This window comes from Pistacia vera, unplaced genomic scaffold (genome assembly GCF_008641045.1).
Source record: "Pistacia vera cultivar Batoury unplaced genomic scaffold, PisVer_v2 Contig265, whole genome shotgun sequence".
Taxonomy (NCBI): domain Eukaryota; kingdom Viridiplantae; phylum Streptophyta; class Magnoliopsida; order Sapindales; family Anacardiaceae; genus Pistacia; species Pistacia vera.
In genome coordinates this window covers 1344506-1362546 of record NW_022196074.1, presented here as the reverse complement: position 1 = coordinate 1362546, position 18041 = coordinate 1344506, and positions in this window count along the sequence as shown.

The following is an 18041-nucleotide window of genomic DNA, read 5'->3' as shown; positions in this document are numbered from 1 at the left end:
GCAATACATACAAAGGTGTCAAAATACTATTCGTAAACTCTGATTCAATGGTAAATATATAAAGAGAATGAAATAATAGATAGAATCAAAACCAAATTTTGATTAAGTTGGCACATGGAAGACTAGAATCTAGATATTATCATACATTACTTCGTGATCGTTATTGTTTTTTAAGGCTAGCCTTGTCATTTACGAAGTGTCAGTAAACAAGTTATTCTCCCAGGGTTTGATAAAAACTAGAATAAAAATTCTCCATAACTAAGAGGTATACCTACAATAATTTTGAGAGACTCAAGTTATATGATATATTCAAGCCGAAGAACTAAAAAGAGAGTGAAAGTGCTTTAATAAAGCTAAAATTTTCTGGACACTTTTGTGTATGAACAAAGGAGAAAAAGAAAAAGAACACTACAGTATAGATATTTTGTTCAGCTTTGTATGCTGAAATCTTTTCCATCAAATTTGTTTCTAAGTTTTCAAGATATACTTCAGATACTTCCAAGTTAATTAACATAACACAAGTTAAAAGGAATTACGTTAAGTTAAAAAAACAAACTACTGTAAATATAAAATAACATCAGATTAACAATAACAAAAATTAATTTACTCTCTCTCTAACTTTAAGTTCTGAATAGTTGCAGAACTTATTAGTTGCAGGTCGGCTTGGTGGTGGCTACTAGTGGTAGTCGGTGACAGATCCTGACAAGAAATGTAGCTAGATGTTTATTGAATGAATGAAATTAAAAGCGAAAAAATATTAAAGAAATGAATAATAAAGAGAAAAAAATGCAGAATTTTACCTGGTTAGAAACTTGTAGGTCGACAGCAGCTTCAAGTAGGAGACTCTGCTGGTGGCACTTGGCAGCGATAGTTGGTGACCGGATTAGTGAAAGAAACGGCTATATGGTAGTCTGGTGGGAATCAAAGCTGCAGGACTTGAGTACTGGAATGGAAGAGAGTGAAGAGATGAACTGAGTCAACTGACGAGTGACGAGTGACGAAGAGTGGAAGATTGAGACAGTGAGACTAGAAGTTTACACAGTGGAGAGTGGAGAGTGGAGACTGGAGAGTGACGGCCTGACGGGTTTTAGTTTTAGGGCATCTGAAATTTTCAGATTTGGCATTTGGGGATTTTTTTTGCACAGACGACTCATGACGTCTTTCACTCTTAGTCTCTTTTGTTAATTTGTTTTTTCTTTCTTTTTTTTTTTAAATAAAACCCGGGTACCCGGTTTTTAAAAATTAAAAACCGATACCCGAACCGAAAATTCGGGTACCTTCTAAAAACTACCCGAAACCGACCCGAATTTTTGGGTACCCGAAAATTCGGATTCGGTTCGGTTACCGTGTTCGGTTCGGTTATCGGTTTTTTTTGCACAGCCCTAGTCTCACTATCGGGGGTATCGGCCTCTCTCTCTCCTCTCTGGGGTCAGTACAATAACTGGGGTCTCAACTCTCTTCAATATAGAGCCTCCCTAATTCTCTACCAAGACTTGCTATATAATATTACGGATCCTCGCTTCATCGAGGACAAGGGAAGTATATTCTGAAGGGTTGGAAGGTTCACCAGTACTCATTGCCTTCTTACTGCCTACTCGAGTTCTACGTCTCATCTACATAACACCAACACTTTTAGTCAACTCAATTAACTCATGTACTACAAGTAAGGAAAGAAATAACTTACAACGGTCAGCTACGGGACATCAATGCGGCAGGAGAGGCACACTGTCAACTCGTTCTAATAAAAAGCTCCCAAAACCTTTACTCTGATACAAAAAAATGTAATATTTTCTCTCTCTAGCTAATATACTCATAATATAATAGTAAAACTCACTAAAAATATATAAGAAAATATAAATGTAGATGAGTATAAAATAATGGGCCCATATCTAATTTTTCTTTATATACAAATCTTTACATAATATAATACAGTAAAAAAAACAACTCGACAGTGCTGCCAAACCCTTCCGCTTCTTAACGTTCCAAGTGACCGCATCTCACCTACTGCCTAAAAAAAGATTGAAAACAATAGTATGAGCATTAATTACTCAGTGAGTAAACCCGCTATACTACTCTTCTCTCTCCGTTGCTCATATTCTGAATTTCTTTCCTTACATCACACTTCTCTATTCTTCTCTGTTCTTTCTCTATTCTTTCTCTATTCTTTCACTATTCTTTCTCAATTTCTAATTTCTCACTACTCATGATAGTAGGCATGGTATCACGCATAGATATATTGCAAATGCAGAAATGCAAAGGATGTGAAAGAACAACATGCATGAAGAGTGGTGGAAATGAAGATTGAAAGCATGAAAGGTTGGATGCATAAGACTAAAAAATTTCAAAGTGTGAGAAACTTATACCTTCTCCTTTGCTTAAGGTTAATGAAGCCAAGACTCAAAGAGATGAGACCTCCACACTTTAACACCACCTTGAGAGAGTAAGAGAGTGGTCGTGCCTTAGAGAGAGAGATTTTAGTTTGCTTTTGAGTGAACAAAGTGAATAATGAGCTCAAATGAAACCATTTGCATTTATATATACATGGGCCATTTTGCAATTAGTTGTTTTTCATTTCTATGCCCCAATAAAATCTTATTTTAAAAGGAGCCCACAAATTTATTATTTTACCCTTTGAATAATCAATATTATTCAATGGCCCATGTAAACTAAACTAGTTTACATTAACAACCCATAAATTTACCCTTTTGCCCTTTAACTATTAAAAAGTTATTTTCGTTCATCTAATTAATCTTAACGCTTTAAGATATAATAATTAAATATAATTAATTATTGCTTGACCATTTTAACCCTAAAAATGTCACAAACAATTTTCTATGTAACTATTACTATAGAAATCCCGTCATTACCCTCGGAAGGTGCTACCCCTCTTTGAATAACCATTTCTCCCTCTTATCATTCTCTAAATTCTCAAGGCTGTTGGTGTCACCATGTAGGTCCACCGTGGATTAGTTGTGAGCCAATTCTGGATGAATCCGGAAACCTGTCTGGAGGCCCAACGACTATGGTAAACATCTAGCAGTGTGCCATAGTCCCTAAACCACGATGAAGAACTACTTCATCGAACCCATTTCAGATCATATTTACCATGTAGTAAAGTCCCTCCATTGATATATCCTAATCGAGCACGAATACATGGAGCGTCAAAATCCTAAACTCGATCTTCTACCGAATCGTCGATCAATATGTCTAGAACTCGTCATCACAAACTTGCTTTTGTATGACTAATAATAAACTCTAGCCAGAGATTCAGATTTCTGACATTTATCGACGTTCGACTAGGAACTCGAATCTAGATGGAGTCAGCGGTACTCCTAATCCTATATTTTCTATCACGTTTCTCATATTATATGTAGATGACATACTTTTGATGGGAAATGATATAGGAATGATGACAGAGGTTAAGGTTTGGTTGTCCAAAACCTTCTCAATGAAAGAATTAGGAGAAGCGACCTATGTCCTTGGCATTCATGTCTATAGAGATAGAACGAAAAGGGTAATTGGATTGTCTTAGAAATTATACATAGAGAAAAATGCTAAAAAGATTTAGCATGGAGAACTCTAAGAGAGGTCTCTTGCCCTTCACTCACGGTCTTCATCTTTCCAAGAAGATGGGTCCAAGGACCAATGAAGAGTGGCAGCGGATGCGTAATGTGCCTTATACGTCTATCGTAGATAGGTTAATGTACGCAATGCTATGTATAAACCTGATATAGCTTATGCTGTAAGTGTTACGAGCATATATCAGTCAAATCCAGGGGAGAAACATTGGTCGGTTGTAAAATCGATCCTTAAGTACTTGAGAAGAACTAAGGATCTAGTTCTGAGGTATGGATGTTCAGAGTTAAACATTCAAGGATACTCAGATTCTGATTTCCAATCATATATTGATGATAGAAAGTCTTCGTTAGGGACATTTTTATATGTAATGGAGGTGATGTTAGTTGGAAAAGTTCCAAACAGACAACCATAGCAAACTCCACTATAGAAGTTGAATACATTGCTGCTTTAGAAGCAGTGAAGGAGGCTGTTTGGATGCGAAAGTTCGTAATTGAACTTGGTGTGGTTTCGAACATGGCTTACCCAATAAACATGTTCTATGACAATACTGGAGCTATTGGACAGGCAAAGGAACCAAGGGCACACCAAAAATCCAAACACATTCAGCGTAAGTATCACATTTTGAGAGAATTCATTGGAGCTGGAGAGATTATAATTATGCAGATACCTTCAGCAGAAAATGTAGCTGATCCATTGACTAAGGCGATGACACTGAAGCAATTAGACCATCATCTTGAGAAGATGTGTATGAGATACAAGATCAAATGGTTTTAGTGCAAGTGGGAGTTTGTTAGTGTATATTTGTCTATGCCCTAGAAACCATTCGTGTTGTCAGCTTCAGAGCATTTTGTCTTATATCTATATATAATAAATAATAGAAGAAAGAGTTCTTCAATTTATATATATAAATTGCTTCCTTTATTTAGTCATGCATTGAAAATAAAGTATATATATGAATTGTCCAGATGATTTATTTAATCGGTAAATGAATTATCAGAAAGGGTTCCCTACGGAAGCAATATAATTTGGGCAACTATATTGCATAGTAGGCATATTGGATGCTTTCGAAAGATATCATGAGTTGATATAAGTACGGATGACGATGATAGTCATGTCACTAGGGCATTGGTATGGATTAGCAGTTGATGAACTGTTTTTCGAACGTGACTGAATAATAACAAATCACTTGGAAAAACATGTAGTCAATGATTTATCGTTTGGTTATATTAGTGCACGATGTAGTCCTTTGACCTGAGACATTGTGGTCGAATCCGATATAGATGCGTATGGTTCATACGGTGTATAAGTACGAGACTAGTCATGTTTCGTATGATAAAGCCTATTTGGTCATGCGTTGTTCATATGCGGAAACTAATGATTGTCAAGAAGGGATCCATTGACTCGAAAATATAGGATTAGGAGTACCGCTGACTCCATCCGGATTCAGGTTCTTGGTCAAACGTCGATAAATATCAAAAATCAGAATCTCTGGCCAGAGTCTATTATTAGTCATACAAAGCAAGTTTGTGATGACAAGTTTTGGATATATTGATCAACGATTCGGTAGAAGAGCGAGTTTAGGATTTTGACGTTCCATGAATCCGTGCTCGATCAGGATATATCAATGGAGGGACTTTACCTACATGGTACATATGATCTGAAATGGGTTCGATGAAGTATTTTTTTCATCGTGGTTTAGGGACTATGGCACATTGCTAGATGTTTACCATAGTCGTTGGGCCTCCGGACAAGTTTTCGGATTCATCCAGAACTGGCTCACGGCTAATCCACGGTGGACCTACATGGTCACACCAATAGTCTTGAGAAGTTAGAGAATGATGAGAGAGAGAAATGATTATCCGAAGAGGGCTAGCTCTTTCCAAGGGTAATGACGGGATTTATATGGTAATAGTTACATAGAAAATTGTTTGTGACATTTTAAGGGTTAAAATTGTCAAGAAATAATTAATTATATTTAATTATTATATCTTAAAGCGTTAAGATTAATGAGATGAACGAAAATAACCTTTTAATAGTTAAAGGGTAAAAGGGTAAATTTATGGGTTGTTAATGTAAACTAGTTTAGTTTACATGGGCCCTTGAATAATATTGATTATTCAAAGGGTAAAATAATAAATTCGTGGGCTCCTTTTGAAATAAGATTTTACTGGGGCATGGAAATGAAAAACAACTAATTGCAAAAATTTCCCAAGTATATATAAATGCAAATGGTTGCATTTTAGTTTATTATTCACTTTTTTCACTCAAAGCAAACTAAAATCTCTCTCTCTCTAAGCCACGACCATTCTCTAACTCACTCAAGATGGTGTTAAAGTGTGGAGATCTCATCATTTTGAGTCTTGTCTTCATCAACTCAAAGCAAAGGAGAAGGTATAATGCTTTTTCCAAGCTTTGTTTGAAAACGTTTTTTTTTTTTTTTTTTCCGAATCCAACCTTTCATGCTTTCAATCTTCATTTCCGCCACTCTTCATGCATGTTGTTCTTTTAGTAGTGTCCCTTGATCCACCTCTCTTTCTCTTAAATCCTATGAACACAAATCATAAGAATTCAACACTTTAAAAATTAAACCTCACATCTTAGTGCAAGGATCATACCTAAGGATGCTTGGGATTGAAATTCCACTAAAACTAAATCAAGATCTATGAATTTCCTTGAAAAATGATTGAAGAAATTTGAGAGAACTTGGGTGGAAAGTGGCGTGAATGGAAGGGGAAGAATGGCTAGGGTTTCATTCTTGAACTCTTAATATAACAAAATATTACTTATAGTTTCCCATTTTACCCTTGTACTTTCTATGAAATTCCATCTATGTCCCTTAGTCAATTACCATAATGTCCTCATTTTTATTAACTTCTCCATGTTATTTTACTTCTTTTCACTCCCCACTTTTTCAACTAATTATGAGTGAAAAGGCTATTTTACCCCTAATAAAATTTTAGAAAATTTTCTTCACACTTGTTCAAGATAACTTTAACAAAATTCAACTAAGGGTATTGGGGCATAAGTAAAGCTACGTACCTTGATGTGGGCGTGACAGCCAACGGGCCCCCTAAGGGGCTAATGAAGAAGATGTTTGAGCCAACCAAAGGCTCGAGAAAAGGCAAAGCACCCGGGCAGCACGATGGCTCAAGGAAGAAGAAGGTGACTGAGTCTCACGAGTGCTCAGGCAAAGAGATCACCACACAGGCTAGCGATCTTCAGAAAAGCACAACCAAAAGCTTGGCCAAGAAGAAGCCCGCCCCTACAGGTGCGGCAGCTGCTTCATTGGGGAGTAGACCTAGCTCGTCCAAGCCAAAGGATGGGGAGACGTGCGAAGTGGTCGAGGCTGACGTTGACGCTTTGATCGACCAACTCCTTGACCATATCGGTGTTGGGGCCATGGTGGCTAGGGATTTCATCACCCCACGAACATTCGCGGCTGTAAGGGACTCGGCTCCCTCCCAGATATTGGCCTTAACCTGCAGCTACGTAGCTAAGGTACTAGTAGCTCAATTCCTTTTTTTGAATGCTATTTTTGTTTCTTGCTCGCTTCTCACCTTTTCGTTTTCAGGTTGCCATGGCGAGCCGACTCTTATACGAAGAATGTGGCCAAACCTTGGAGGGAACTCACAAGGGATGGATGTTGGCAGAAACGATAAATTAGGATTCCTTGGCCAGGGCCGAGGTTGCGGAGAAAGAGAAGGAGGCTAGGCAAGTCGAGCTTGAATGCCTTAATGAGGAAGTTGCGGCCTTTGGGGTCAAGGAAAGGGAGTTCCTTGACAAACTCAAGGTAAGCGAGGTTGCTCGGGGTAAGGCTAAAGCTAAGGCAGCAGAGGCCGACCAAAGTTTGGCTCAGCAGTGAGAAGCCAACAACAAGTTAAACTATGAGCTTTCCCTGGCCCAAAAAGTAGCAGCAAGCTGGGAGTTCATATTCAAGCAGACTTCGCTCGACCTTACCCAGGAAATGGTAGGTCGGCAAAATGCTGAAGCTGAAGCTGATCAACTCAGGCTTAGGATTGAGGAGCTGAATAAGGCCGTCACTACCCAATCTTGGGAGACATAAGTCTTTGTCATGCAGAAATTATAGGAGGCTCATTCGTCGATCGAATTTTCTTTCCTTCCGCAAGATTACCAGAAAAAGGTCAAAAGGATGCGGGTCAAGGCTGAACGGATGACCTACGTGTACTCGGATACTCCGGGGATGACGACGAGGACTTGGGAAAGGTCGAGGAAGGTGGCGAGGAGGCGAGGCCCAAGCATGAGGTCAAAGACCCGGTTCCTCTGATCATAGTCCTCTCAAGCGAGGTTCCCGAACACAAGGTCGAAAACAAACGCCCTGCTCCCCTATTAGCCTGAAGAATCTTAGTCTATTTTTTGTTTGTTTTTTTTATTGTCTGAATGTAATTAAACTTTTAGTTAATGAAAGAACATTTTTCAACGTTTTTCTTTCGAGCAATGATTGTTCCATTTCTATGGAGTCATTTAATTCGTCCTAATTGGACTTTGAGACCCGAATTTTGCTCCAAGTCATGCGTAGTTCACTTCTTTAGGAGCTTTTCAGATTTTTTGTGAAAAAATCTTTATGCGACTTTTGGCATCGATTTCGGACTCGTTTTTGGGCTTTCATGGTCAGCTTAAGGCCAATTTTTTCCAATGTTCTTTTTCTTGGATTTTTCCGAGTTTAATTTCGTTGACCTGGGATTTTCAATCTTGATTTATGTGAGGAAATCTGATGTGACGAGAAACTTTTATTTTAGACTTTATTGTCCCTTTTGAGTTATTTGGTCGTCGGCTTAAAGCCGGTTTCCTTCGACTTGTTTTTTCCTTAATTTTAAAACCCAAAGTTTAACTTCATTGGTTTATGATGTTTTATCCTTAAAGAGTTGGATTTTGGCATGACTTTTTCGAGGTAAGCTGCCTTTACTAGACTATTGGCTCCGATTTTTCTTTTGGAATTCCATCGCTTAGGTTGCGATTTATTGATCGGTAGATAATTGCTAACGAACTAAAAAATGTAAATTATGAACAAAGCAAGTACTGAATAATACCTGTCTCATTGATCAAGTGTCTCGGCCGTAAACAACCTTACAACAAATGCAGTTCATAGAAATAAATAAAACCCGAGCTACTCATTGGTAATACCTTCGCAAGTGCTTCGACGTCCAAGCTCGCATTATTGCTTTGCCCTTGAGGCATTCCAGGTGGAAAGATCCTGGTGCAAGCTTTTCGGAGATCCTAAAGGGACCTTCCCACCTAGGTCCAAGTGCCCCCAAGTTTGGGTTTTAGGTACCCTGGACAACCTTCCTAAGAACCAGATTGCCCACTTCAAAGTCTCTATTTCTAACTTTGGTATTGAAATACCGATTGGCCCGCTGTTGATAAGAGACGAGCCTTAACTAGGATTTGGCTCGATAGGTCTAACCTCACGTGGAGTAGGTCTTCATTGGCTTCTTCTTCAAAGATTTCTCTTCAGAATGAACTGATTCCTACTTCGATTAGGACCATTGCTTCACATCGATAAGACAAAGAAAACAAGGTCTCGCCCGTCGAGCTCCTAGCAGTCGTTCTATAAGACCATAGAGCTTCCGGCAGCTCTTCAGCCCACCTCTCCTTAAGGATGTCAAGCTTCTTCTTTATGGTGTACTTGATTACTTTGTTCACAGCCTCTACTTGTCTGTTGGCTTAAGGTCGATAGACGACTGTGAAACTCTTTTTGATGCTGAGCCACTCGTAGAAAGTCCTAAAATCTTTGCTGTCGAACTACTTCCCATTGTTGGTTATTATTGTGTGGGGAATTCCAAACTGACAAATAATGCTCTTATAGACAAAATCTTTCAGCCTATTCGACGTTATTGTCACCAATGGCTAGGCTTCCGCCCACTTGGTAAAGTAATCTATGGCAACAACTGCAAACTTAACGCCCCCTATTCCCTGAGGCAAAGGGTCAATAAGGTCGATGCCCCAAATCGTGAATGACCAAGGGCTTGTCAGAGTGGTTAATTCTTGTGGGGGAGCTCGTGGAATGTCTACAAATCTCTGGCATCTGTCACATCTGTAGACATAGTCTATCGCATCATCATAAACCGTTGGCCAATAGTATCTCTAGCTTACAAGGTGCTAGCAGAGCACCTTGTAAGCTAGAGATCTGTTGCTAGCACCTTGTAAGCTAGAGATCTGCCCCTACATGGTTTCCATAAATGCCCTCATGTATCTCTCTTAGAACATAATTTGCATCTTCGTGGTCAATACATCGCATCAATGGTACATTGAAGCCTCGCTTGTACAGTTTATCGTTAACGAGCGTGTACTGAGCTACTTTTGTGTAAAATGTTCTAGCTTCGGTTCTATCCTCTGGCAGAGTGTCATCCTTCAAGTAGGCGGTGATTGTGTCCATCCAGCTATACCTTTGACTTGTGGCTAACACCAGATCTTGTGAAGAGGAGATGCTTGGCTTCAGGAGGAATTTAACCAGGATTGAATCGGCCTTCTCATTGTTCATTGCAGAGGCCAGGATAGCTAGTGCATCTGCCTGTTAGTTTCTCTCCCTTGGGATCTGGTGAATGGTAAAGGATCTAAACCATCTGAGTTTGGTATCCACTTGCTGGAGGTAGGATTCCATTCTGTCTTCCTTTGCCTAGTATTCCCCGGTAACTTGTGGACCACGAGCTATGAGTCACTATAAATCTTGATGGACTCTACCCCCATTTCCCTGGCGAGATGAAGACCTACAAGCAGTGTCTCATATTCAGCTTCATTATTGGAGGCATTGAACCCGAATCTTACCGTGACTCTGATTAGGTCTCCCTTTGGACTCTAGAGCAAAAGGCCCGCTCCTGCTCTCTTCTCATTCGAGGAGCGATTAATATACAGAGTCTATAGCCATAAGTCATCGCTCTTTGGTTTCTGCTACTCGATCTCTCCCAAGGTACCTACCTCTGGTAGGCTTTACTCGGCATCTGGCTGATAAGAGAACTCAGATATAAAATCCATCACGGCTTGACCTTTGATCGATGTCCTCAGGATGTACTTGATGTCATGCTGACTCATCTTCATTGTCCACTGGATCAGTCTACCCAATGCCATGGGCTTTTGCATTATTTTCTTCAATGGGAAGTTTGTAAGCACATGGATGGAATGTGCCTGGAAATAGGGTCGTAGCTTCCTAGCGGCAACAATAAAGGCATAGGCGAGCTTTTCCATGGGTATCTTGTCTCCGCATTGAGCAATCTCTTGCTCATATAGTACACCGGCCATTGTACTCCTCCATCTTCGTGTACCAACACTATGCTGACAGCGGATTTGGATACCGACAAATACAGTAGTAGTGACTCACCTTGGATGGGCTTTAACATTAGGGGGGCTATCCGAGGTGTTTCTTCAACTCCTAGAAGGCTCTTTCACACTCCTCTGTCCACTTGAAACATTTTTTTCCTCTTCAAGGTCTCAAAAAATAGTAAACAGCTGTTTGTGGCTCAGGAAACAAACCTACTAAGCATGGCCACACGTCCAGTCAGACTCTGTACCTGTTTAATGCCAGTCCGGCTTTTCATATCAAGCAAGGCCTGAATCTTCTCCGGGTTAGCTTCTAGACCTCATTGGTTTATGAGAAAGCCTAAGAATTTCTCGGAGCTCACTCCGAAAGCACATTTCAATGGATTGAGCTTCATTAGATACTTTCTAAGGATTTTGAACATTTCCCCCAAGTGCTCAATATGAATTTTGGCGACCTTTGATTTGACGAGAATATTGTCGATGTATACTTCCATGGAATGGCCAATTTGATTGGCAAACATCTTGTTCACCAAGTACTGGTAGTTCGCGCCAGCGTTCTTGAGGCCAAACGGCATAACCCTGTGACAATAAATTCCACGGTCAGTAATAAAAGAAGTATGCTCTCCGTCGGCCTAGTACATCGGGATCTGGTTATATCCCGAGTACACATCCATAAAGCTAAGTAGTGCGTTTCTCGCCATCGCATCTACAAGTTGGTCGATCAGTGGTAGCGAAAAGCTGTCTTTTGGACAGGCTTTGTTTAGATTTGTGAAGTCGACGCAAGTCTGCAACTTTCCATTCGGCTTCTTGACTAGGACTAGGTTGGCAAGCAAATTCAGGTACCTGACTTCCCTAATGAAGTTGATTTCTAGGAGTTTGTCGACTTCATCTTTGAGCGCTTGAGAGTGCTCTGCATCCATGGCCCTTATTTTTTATCATATGGGTCGCGCCTGTGGGTCGAGGTTTAACCTGTGGCTATCATCTCGAGGCTGATCCCAACCATGGCAGTGTGCACCCATACGAATACATCGAGGTTCTTCTTCAAGAACTCGACCAGATTATTGGCCATTGATAATCCATGGATTATACTATTAGACTTTTTAGTCGGATTTCAGATACTTCTTAGTTCATTTTGACCTAAATTGCCACTTAATTCTTTATATTTTGTGTTTCAGGCTAAAATTGACATTTTATGCAAATAAGGAGCGAATTGGAGTTTTTGGACTCAGAAGTGAGCGGATCTCAGAAGTTGGGAAAGTTCTGAAGCAAAGTGGATGCACTATGAAGCTTGTTTCCATGAGGAGAATGACGAAAATCAAAGATTCAAGCAAAGAAGCAAGCGGAGGGCAATTCTGTAAATTCATAATTTCATATGAAGGTTCGCCGCAGCGAAGAGAGTTGCTCACGAGGGATTAATTCAATTCTTCGCCGCGGCGAAGTCCGCGAATTCCAAAAACGCACAGTTTCATTTAGGCATTTTCCTAGGGTTTTGGGTTAAGTATAAAAGAGAAACTTAGTCATTTGAGTGGAGAGTTCGTTTTTCAATTGAGAGCAGCTTTTTACATTTTCTTAGATTTGTTTTGGGCGAACTTTGATTGCAAAGGGTAAGATTCGAGATTAAACCAGTGGATTCATCATTTGGGGAGATTTCCTGTCTTTTCTCTCATTTTCCTTATGTTGAACTTTGGATTTTTCATTTCTTTTATTTGTATTGCTGATTTAGCCATGAACTAACCTATTTTGGGTTAGGATTTTGATGTAGTTTGGATTCTAATGGGTTAGAGAATTGATGATTATTATTTTCATATGATTTTGTTTTGATTATGTCATTATTTTGTATCTATTGTTTTTATGTGATGAACATGATGAGATTGAGAAATAATTCATGTTAGGCTTCTTGGGTAATCACCATTGTAGTATTAAATGCTAGAGATAGATTTAAGAATCAATGAAATCACTTTAGGATTCTTTGTGCTTAATGAGCTTTGAACTATTAGTCTTCATTTTGTTGGGTGCGGAAGTTTAATAGGGAAGATGATAATCCGTAAATTATTCAGTTTTCATCTGATCTTTTTGACAGATTTCAGGTACTTTCTAGTGCATTTTTACCTGAATTGGTGCGTAATTCTTTACTTTTCGTGTTTCAGGTTAAAATGGACTCTTTGAGCGAATAAGAACAAAATTTGATAGTTTTGACTCAGAATTGAAGGATTTCAGAAGATAGGAGAGTTCCGGAGTAGGACAACGCACGATGAAGCTTGTTTCCAAGGTGGAGAGTCGAAAATCGAAGAATCGGACGAAGAGGCGAGCAGAGTGGCAGTTCTGTAAATTTCAGAACCTTTGAAGGAGCTTCGCCCCGGCGAAGAAATTGTCTTCGCCGCGGCGAAGTTAGGCAGATTCGAATTGGGATTTTTCATTCTTCGCCGCGGCGAAAGTCAAAGTTTTCAATTTTGTAAACGCACAGTTTCGTGTGTGCGTGTTTTTGACTGGGTTTTTAGGACTAGGTATAAAAGAAAAACAGGAACTTTTTACAAGGGGCCGAGCAGTTAGGTTAGCCGCAATTTTACAGTTTTTTAGAGAAAAAGCTTGCATTTTTCGGATTGTTAAGGGAAGATTCAGATTACAACAGAGAAGATTTATCTTTTGGGGAGATTTCTATTCTTTCATCTCAGTTTCAATATGTTTAATCTGTTTACTTTTATTTTCCGTTTTTATTCTGTTAATTTAGCTATGAACTAATCTTCTATGGGTTAGGGTTTTGATTGTAGTTTGGATTTGGAATGGGTTGAGTTTGTGTTTGTGCTATTTCCATGTGAATAAGCTGTGGTTGTGTGTTACTCTGAAATTAATTGTTGTATGTGATGAACATGATGAGATTGAGAAATAATTCATGTTAAGCTTCATGGGTAATAACCATTATAGTATTGGATGCTAGAGATAGATTCAAGAATTAATGAAATCAATTTAGGATTCTTGTGCTTCATGATTTAGAATTGTTAACCTTCAAATTGTTGGGTGCGGAATGTTAATAATGATGAATAGGAAAACATAGCCCGAGAGGGTATGTTATCATAGTAGTGAATCCGATTTACAACCATTGCATGTGAATGTGAAAATAGTGTAACTTTTAGGTATAACCCATAAATAATCCGAACGAAGTCAAAACCCTACCCGTTTTACTTAAATTGAATCTTTGTGTTCCATTTGTTTTCCCTTTTAAGGATTAATTTCTTGTTAGATTTTATTTTGTTTTCTTTCAATTACAAATTGCTCCCACAAATCCAAGATTTTCGGTTGCTTCAACTTGTTAACACCATAGGAAACTTAGTGCTTTGCTACCAGTCCTCGTGGGAACGATATCCTACCCATCACTCTATTACTTGAGCGACTAGTGCACTTGCTAGTTTTGCATGTTGTAGTAAACACGCATCAGAAGAGTAAGGAAATATAGCTTGAGAAGGTATATTTTACACATTAGAGAGTTCGATTTACAATCAATGCATGTGAATATGGAATTAGTATAATCCTTAGATTTAACCCATAGAGTTCGAATGAAGTCAAAACCCTACCCGTTTGTTTGAAATGATTTTATCCGTGTTTTAAATCTTGCTTTCAGCAATTAGTTTTGAATATTTAGAAATTTTGTTTTAGTTTTAAGTTTAATTTGTCTCCCTTCAATCCAAACAACTCGATTGCTCCAACTTGATAACAGTAGAAAAACTTAGTGCTTAGCCACCAATCCTCGTGGGAACGATACTCACTCATCACTTTATTACTTGTGCGACTAGTATACTTGCTACATATTGCATGTTTATGAAAATACGCATCAAGTTTTTGGCGCTGCTGCTGGGGATTGAGTTTTGTATTAACATTAAAATTTTCTTGTGTTAGCTAGATTGGAGTGTTATTTTTACTTAATTGTTATTTGTTTTATTTTTGTTACATTTCTTTGTTTGGTGTGATTTTACTCTTGCTAGTTTTCCGTGCAGTTTATGTAAAAAGCAAGACGTCAGCCAGTGGTTCCTGTTGATCCTAAGATTGAAAGAACCACTCGAAGACTGAATAGAGAAAGAAGAGAAAGAGAAGCTCTAGTTGAACCAGAAGTAATAGTTGTAGAGATGGCAGAGACTAGAACACTGAGGGAATTCTCTGTTCCCTCAGTTGAAGGCAGTGGGTCAAGCATTACGAAACCAGCGGTCCAAGCCAACACGTTTGAGATAAAGCCAACAATCATCCAGATGATCCAGAAGTCGGTTCAGTTCAGGGGGGATTTAAAGGAAGATTCAAATCTACACATTGCCAATTTTTTGGAGATTTGTGATACGTTCAAGTCAAACGGAGTGTCAGATGATGCAATCAGATTGAGACTATTCCCATTTTCATTGAAGGATAAAGCTAAGGGATGGTTACTGGCACTACCAATAGGAACAATCACCACATGGACTGATTTAGCACAGAAGTTCCTGACCAAATTCTTTCCTCCAGCAAAGTCAACAAAGTTGAGAAATGACATCACGTCGTTCATTCAAGAAGAGTCAGAATCTTTGTATGAGGCTTGGGAGAGATACAAAGAGTTACTGAGAAGGTGTCTGTAATAACTGCTTTCTACTCAAATACTCACAAAATATACATAATGAAAATACATATAAGATAGTATAAAGAGTTGGGCCCAAATTTTTTCTTTTATTAAACGTATACATTCTTTACACAAAATTTGTATCATGTACAAAAGTTATCAAAAACATGGTGGACAGTGTAACCATTTCTCCTCGCGTGCCGAAGTCCATCCGACCGTGTCCTCACCTAGATCCTACAAAAACATAGGAAACAACGAGGTGAGCACAAAAACAATGCTCAGTAAGTAAATCCTTTACTCATCTATCCCCGTAACTCTCTCTAATTCTTTCCTTACCATTCTCATTTACTCTCTCTTTTATACTTCTCTCTGTTTTCTCTTTCTCATAACTCTTTTCTACTAACTCTCTTTTGTGAGTCACGGCCTCATCTTACCGGAGGCACGGCCGAGACTCGCTCCCGCTCTTCGTGACTTCTACTCATTCTAGCCGATCGGACTCGATCATGCATGGATTTGGAACCCTTGGCCATGTGAGTGTATAAACTCTCTCTCAGGTACTCTCGGGTATAGCCCTCATCCGCATGCACTCTCACAGGCTATATCATTTCTCTCTCTCATACTCATGCCGCTCTCTCAATGCGGCGTACATGCGGGAATACTTTACCCATTACTCACGGGTTCCCCATCGCACAACCTACTCTATTCTCTTTTTCTCTCTTTTCTCTTAATGAAGCTCACACTCAAAGTTCTTTACTCTTTTTCTCTAATGCATATGGATGGCTTATGCTCATTAATGCACTCATGAAATGCAATTATGTCATGTAGCAAAAGTTAAGGCTTTCTACTCTTACTCATGCTTCTCTTGAGCATTTCATCATACAACTCATGTGCATATAAAACTCTACTTTAACAATAACTTTTCTCTTCTCTTTCATCATCCAAAATGGGAGAAAAACTCCCTTATGCACTCTAAATTCCTGTCAAAGAAAAACACTCCTATAGAGTTTGCTCAAAACTTCCTTCAACTTCAATCAAAACTCAACTTAGCATCATAAAATCTCAACACTTCTCATATTCAAATATATTCAATACTCATCAATAACTAATAATCTCATCTCATCTCATCTCAACAAACATAATACATACACATTCATACATAAATCTCTAATTGGGTTGGATTTACTTACTTGGTGGGGAAATGGCTTCTCTAGCACTTCTCCTTCCCTTTTTTATCTTCTCTCCTCTCTACAACTTTAAACAACAATAGCAACATAAGACTTCAACAAATCATAAGCAAATTTTCATCTAAAGCAAGAATCCTTACCTTAGGATGCTTTAGATTAAATCTCTACTAAAAACTACCCCAAAAACCTTAGAAACTCTTGGAAAATTGAATGAAGAATTGAGAGAAATTAGGGAATGAGAATGGCAGTGAAGATGGTGAAGAATGAAGGGTTTTCAACACTTAAACCCGTTTTAGCTCAACTTACCTACAAACATTCCCATTTTGCCCTTGCTATTTCTTAGAAATTTCATCCTTGTCCTTTAATTCCTTACAAAGACACCCTCAATTCCAACACATTCTCCATGAAATTTCCTTACATTTTACTCCCCACTTTTCTTGCTAATTAGGGGTAGAATGGTCATTTTTCCCGTATGGAGAATTCTCTAGAAACTTTATTAAACTTTTCTGCCGTCTCGTCGCCACGGCAAAGAAATTTCCTTCGCCCCAGCGAAAAATTCTAGAACCGACATCGCCAAACACAAAGCCAACGTCGCCTCGGTAAAGATTGTAATTCCAAGATTCCTCAAGTCTCAACCAATTTCAAGGCAAACACTCAACCAACTCAACATACCATTTCAATTAAAGGCCAACCAACCAACCATGACAACATACAAACTCAATTAAAGTTGAATCGATGAACATTTAAGCAATACAACAAAACTTAATTACGTACCTCAAGTGGGGCATTACAGTGTCCACATCATGGGTTACCAGTTTGGATGCAAGTCCAAACATTTTATAATGGATTAGCAGTGAATGTGCAAACAAAGGTAGATGTAGCCTCAAGAGGAGCATTACGGAATAAGACTCCGGAAGAAGCTCGTGAGTTGCTTGAGGTTCTGGCAAGCAACAACTATCAAAGACCTAATGAGAGGGTGCAGCTAAAGAAATCCATGGGTCTTCATGAAGTTGATGCATATACAGCCATTTCAACCTAATTGACAGTAGTTCAGAAACTGTCTGGAAGTATGCAGGTAAATTTCATTCAAGCTCCTCAACTAACTTTTGATTTTTGTGTAGGTAATCACGTGAGCAGTGAATGTCAAGTAGGGAACACGTTTGCCGCAGCATCGTCATCATCGGAGCAGGTTAACTACTTGGCTGGAAATCAAAGGCAACAGAATAATCTGTACTCCAACACATTTAATCCCGGTTGGAGGAATCACCCAAACCTGTCTTGGGGCAATTAAAACCAACAGAATTAGCAAAATAATCAATGGAATCAAACGACAATGCTAAATAACCAAACAGGGGTAAACAATCAACCGGGAGATCCAAAAGTGACAAAATTGGAGGACATGTTTAGGAAGTTCATGTAAGAGACCACAG